This window comes from Tachyglossus aculeatus, chromosome X4 (assembly GCF_015852505.1).
Source record: "Tachyglossus aculeatus isolate mTacAcu1 chromosome X4, mTacAcu1.pri, whole genome shotgun sequence".
NCBI classification, from domain to species: Eukaryota; Metazoa; Chordata; class Mammalia; order Monotremata; family Tachyglossidae; genus Tachyglossus; species Tachyglossus aculeatus.
Genome location: NC_052098.1, coordinates 50,048,557 through 50,054,419, shown reverse-complemented (window position 1 = coordinate 50,054,419; position 5,863 = coordinate 50,048,557). Strand labels below are relative to the sequence as shown.

The window sequence follows — 5,863 nt, the reverse complement described above, 5'->3', positions numbered from 1 at the left end:
AGTTCTAATCCTGGCTCCATCCCTTGTCTTCATTGTGACCTTGGTCAAATCATTTTACTTCTCTAGACCTCAGTTACCTCATCTGTAAAATGGGGATTGAGACTGTGAGCCCCATGTGGGACAGGGACTGTGTCCAACCTGATTTGCTTGTATCCCCCCAGTGCTTAGTACAGTAAGCATTTGAAAAATAGCATTATCATTATTATGATTACCATAGTCTATTTCTGCTCAGATTTTTAAAACACCTAAACAAAGTAACCCACAAAGTAACCCCCTCTCAGGGTCGCACCTGGAGAGTTTCCAGTACTCTACCAGTCTCAACTACAGGAGGGAGAGTCGAGCAGAGGCCTACCCATTCCATTCCTAGCTTGGGCAGTATCTAGCGACAGGACGGCAATCTACTACAAGTCAAAACTCATCTGTGTTGGGCAGCAGCAGCATGGGAGAGAGTCGAGGGAAAAGACTTAAATTTACTGCACGGAAGGATGCAATGGTAAACTACTTCTGTATTCTTACCAAGAAAACTCTATGGGTACATTACCAGAACGATTGGAGATGGAGATGTGTCCAAGGTGTTGCTATGGGTCGGAGATGACTCAACAACATAAGACAATACAAATTAATGTAGAAACTAGGAGGAAATATTAAATAGCTTTGAGTTAATATCAGTTTCCACAGAAGTTCAAGACCTCGCCTCACAGCTAGATTTCAAACAAAAGGCACTTCCCCATTAAATTAGTATACTATGATATGGTTTAGATAAAGTCTGCTGGAGTTTGAGTGATAGATTAAATAACCTCTCTGGAGGACTTTCTGCATTAGGTTTCTCTTGCATTCTCTTTTCTCTTCATCAGCTGGCTAAAACAGATGGTCTCTGGGGAATCCCTGTGTTAGTTCAGAGTGAACAATCCCATCGAAAAAAACAGAACACTGAGCCAAGGGGGGTTTTCATGGTGCGGGACTGTCCCTCCTTGCTATGCAAATGAGATTGTCCCATCCCTTTTTTCCAAACCCTCACTCAGAAAAAGAGCCAACTGTGAAAGCCACTGAACTCCCACCCAGTATAAACTCAGTTCAAGCAGTTCATTCATTCATTCATTCATTCAATCATATTTATTGAGCACTTACTGTGTGCAGAGCACTGTACTAAGCGCTTGGGAAGTACAAGTTGGCAACATATAGAGACGATCCCTACCTAACAGTGGGCTCACAGCCTAGAAGGGGGAGACAGAGAACAAAACAAAACATATTAACAAAATAAAATAAATAGAATAAATATGTACAAATAAAATAAATAAATAAATAGAGTAATAAATACATACAAACATATATACAGGTGCTGTGGGGAGGGGAAGGAGGTAAGGCAGGGGGGATGGAGAGGGGAAGGAGGGGGAGAGGAAGGAGGGGGCTTAGTCTGGGAAGGCCTCCTGGAGGAAGTGAGCTCTCAGTAGGGCCTTGAAGGGAGGAAGAGAGCTAGCTTGGCAGATGTGCGGAGGGAGGGCATTCCAGGCCAGGGGGATGATGTGGGCCGGGGGTCGATGGCGGGACAGGCGAGAACGAGGCACGGTGAGGAGATTAGCGGCAGAGGAGCAGAGGGTGCGGGCTGGGCTGTAGAAGGAGAGATGGGAGGTGAGGTAGGAGGGGGCAAGGTGATGGAGAGCCTTGAAGCTGAGGGTGAGGAGTTTCTGCCTGATGCATAGGTTGACTGGTAGCCACTGGAGATTTTTGAGGAGGGGAGTAACATGCCCAGAGCATTTCTGGACAAGGACAATCCAGTAGCAGTGTGAAGTATGGATTGAAGAGGGGAGAGACAGGAGGATGGGAGATCAGAGAGGAGGCTGAAACAGTAATCCAGACGGGATAGGATGAGAGCTTGAATGAGCAGGGTAGCAGTTTGGATGGAGAGGAAAGGGCGGATCTTGGCAATGTTGCAGAGGTGATACCGGAAAGTTTTGGTGATGGCTTGGATGTGAGGGGTGAACGAGAGAGCGGAGTTGAGGATGACACCAAAGTTGCGGGCTTGTGAGACGGGAAGGATGGTAGTGCCGTCAACAGTGATGGGAAAGTCAGGGAGGGGGCAGGGTTTGGGGGAGAAGACAAGGAGTTCAGTCTTGGACATGTTGAGTTTTAGGTGGCGGCCAGACATCCAGATGGAGATGTCCTGAAGGCAGGAGGAGATGCAAACTTGAAGGGAGGGAGAGAGAGCAGGGGCCAAGATGTAGATTTGGGTGTTGTCAGTGTAGAGATGATAGTTGAAGCTGTGGGAGCAAACGAGTTCACCAAGGGAGTGAGTGTAGATCGAGATCAGAAGGGGACCAAGAACTGAACCTTGAGGAACCCCTACAGTCAGGGGATGGGAGGGGGAGGAGGAGCCTGCAAAAGAGACTGAGAATGAACAACTGGAGAAATAAGAGGAGAACCAGGAGAGGATGAAGTCTGTGAAGCCAAAGTTGGATAGCGTGTTGAGGAGAAGGGAGTGGTCCACAGTGTCAAAGGCAGCTGAGAGGTCGAGGAGGTTTAGGATAGAGTATGAGCCATTGGATCTGGCAAGCAGGAGGTCATTGGTGACCTTTGAGAGGGCAGTTTCCGTGGAATGTAGGGGATGGAAGCCAGATTGGAGGGGGTCGAGGAGAGAGTTGGCGTTGAGGAATTCGAGACAGCGTGTGTAGATGACTCATTCAAGGAGTTTGGAAAGGAATGGTAGGAGGGAGATAGGGCGATAACTAGAAGGTGAGGTGGGGTCAAGAGTGGAGTTTTTCAGGATGGGAGAGACATGGGCATGTTTGAAGGCAGAGGGGAAGGAACTAGTGGAGAGTGAGCGGTTGAAGATGGAAGTTGAGGGGAGAAGGGACGGAGAGAGTGATTTCATGAGATGAGAGGGAATGGGGTCAGAAGCACAGGTGGCCAGAATAGCACTTGAGAGGAGGGAGGAGATCTCACCTGAGGATACTGCTAGGAAGGATGGGAGAGTAGTGGAGAGCGTTGAGAGCCGGGGGGTTGGAGAAGGTGGGGGAGTGACTTTGGGGAACTCAGACCTGATGGATTTAATTTTATTAATGAAGTAGGAGGCCAGATCGTTGTGGGTGAAGGAAGGAGGAGGGGGAGGAACCGGGGGCCTGAGAAGGGAGTTGAATGTACAGAAGAGCTGACAGGGATGTTGGGCATGGGTGTCAATAAGGGAGGAGAAATAGTTTTGTCTGACAGAGGAGAGGGCTGAGTTAAGGCAGGAAAGGATAAACTTGAAGTGAACGAGGTTGGCATGGTGTTTAGACTTTAGCCAGCAGCGTTCAGCAGCTCGAGCATAAGAGCGAAGGAGGCGGACAGTGGCAGTGATCCAGGGCTGTGGGTTAGTGGTCCGAGAGCGGTGAAGGGAAAGGGGAGCGAGTGAGTATAGCTGAGTAGAAAGGGTAGAGTTGAGAGCAGTAATCTGATCATCAAGATTGGGTAGAGAGGAAAGGGAGGCGAGGTGGGGTGTGAGGAACTCAGAAAGATGGATGGGGTCAAGAAAGCAGAGATCTCTATGAGGGAGTAATATGGATTTACAGGGGGAAGGAGTGTGAGTGAGGAGGCAGGTGAGAAGATAATGATCAGAGAGAGGGATTTCAGAGTTGGTGAGGGTAGAGACAATGCAGTGGTAGGAGATGATGAGGTCAAGGGTATGAGCCCACTGTTGGGTAGGGACTGTCTCTATATGTTGCCAACTTGTACTTCCCAAGCGCTTAGTACAGTGCTCTGCACACAGTACATGCTCAATAAATACGATTGATTGATTGATTGATTGATTGACCAAGTTGGTGAGTGGGCGAGGTGGGGTGGAGCAAGAGGTTGGCAGCGTCAAGGAGAGATAGAAGGCAGGCGGCAGAGGAGTCACCAGGGATATCCATGTGGATGTTGAAGTCTCCGAGGATGAGTGGGCATGGAAAAGTAGAGAAGAAAGGTGAGGAAGGGGTCAAAATCGTTAAAGAAGTTGGAGTTGGGGCTGGGGTGGGGCGGTAGATGACGGCTACAAGAATCAGGAGGGGGTGGTAGAGGCGAATAATGTGGGCTTCAAAGGAAGGGAAGGGGGAGGAGGGATAGTGTGAAAGCGACATTGGGGGGTGAGAAGGAAACCGACACCTCCTCCTTTTCCGGTGAGTCTGGGGGAGTGGGAGAAGAAGAGGCCTCCACTGGAGAGAGCAGCAGAAGAGACTGTGTCGTCCAAAGACAGCCATGTTTCAGTTAGGGCGAGGAGGAGTAGAGACCTGGAAAGGAATAGGTCCAGGATGAAAGGGAGCTTACTTAGAGCAGGGGTTCCAGAGGCCACACTTGGCAGCAGCTGCCGAGGGAGGGGAGGGAGGGGGAGGAGTGCGAGGGGTGGGTAGGGTTTGGATTGGGATGAGTTGGCGGGGGCCTAGGCAGGGAGAGTGGGAAGAGGGGTGGCAATGGGAAAGGAGAACTGGGATGGGGTTGGGGCAGGGAGGAGGGGAGGGAGGGGGCTGGGAGGGAGGAGTTGAGGATTGGCGCTGGTACAGAGGGATCCTGGGTAGGGGGTGAGGTGGGGGGGGTGGCGAGGGAGGGAAAAAGCTGGGTGGGAGAGAGGAAGGGGAAGGTGAGGAATGGGAATGGCAGTTGGGAGCAAGGTAATTGATAGTTCATGGTGAGGTCAGCAGGGCAAATGGCAGCACAGCAGGAGGTTAACAATTGAGATGCAGAAGGGATAAAACAGTAGCAATGATATAAATAGTTAGGGGAAATAGGGGCGTCTTCCAGTTGCTTTGTATATTGAGAACATTGTGTTGTACATTCCATTAACTGATCAACTGGTAATTCTACATACCAGTCTGAGCCAAGAAAATGAGAGAAAAGGTGGTTTTTTAGCATATCTTTTCCAGCATCAGTCAATTTAGAAATAGTCTTTTTTTAATGGTATTTGTTAAGCACCTATTTTGTTCCAGGCACCGTACTAAGCACTGGAGGAGATTCAAGCAAATCAGGTTGGACACAGTCCATGTCCCATCTGGGACTCACAGTTTAATATCCATTTTACAGATGAGGTAACTGAGACACAGTGAAGTAAAGTGACATGCCCAAAGCCACACAGCAGACAAGTGGAGGAGCAGGGATTAGTACCCAGGTTCTTCTGACTCCCAGGCCCTTGCTCTATCCATTAGGCCAGAGCTGCTTCTCTTAAGTCTTGGAAAGATAGGCTTGTTTTTCCATAATTCTCCATTACTCTGGGCATCAGAGTTTAAATGAGGCTTCTTCAATAGCAGATAGACTCCAGAGGCGATCCTAACTCACCTCATATCATCGTCTTATCCCACTACAGTGTAATGTTGTTGAGATAAACTTGAATCTAGTCTAGTAAGGACAGAGCAAGAAAATGGGGAAAACGAAGAAATTCAGCAATAAAGAACGTCATATATAATATAGAAGAAAGTTTTTTTTTCATTTTTCAGCTAGATGATTTTTAAATTTCTCAAAAATTTCTCTAAATCTTCCCTAAGTCCCTTCTTTATTTTTAGTCCTCAGGGAAAATGCTTTATCAACTTATTTAATATTTTTAATTTTGAAATTTTTCATTACTTCCATTGTTTATAATTTGTTACTTGTAATTTATTCCTGTTTTCTATGTCTTTCCTCCCTCACTTAAATTGTGAGCCAATTCTGGTATAAGGACTGGATTAATTTTTGATCTTGTAGTTACCCTTGCCCTGTTTGGCACAAAGTAAGCACTCGATATATGCTATAATAGTAATGATGATGATAATAATAATCATAATAAACATCTGATCACCAGCCTCTAAAGCTTTTTATTTTTGAAGACCGCTTTTCAGTTTCACTTCACCTTCCTTTCCTTAAATCAGAAGAATCCCACTTCCTC

The 5,863-nt window shown here is 47.4% G+C and overlaps 1 non-coding gene across 1 annotated transcript; it reads left to right on the top strand.

The window, feature by feature from the left end:
- Positions 1–271: 271 nt before the first annotated feature.
- LOC119948577 lies at positions 272–409 on the top strand. Its single transcript, XR_005456963.1, has one exon. It is a non-coding gene; the product is annotated as a small nucleolar RNA SNORA7 (small nucleolar RNA).
- Positions 410–5,863: the final 5,454 nt, after the last annotated feature.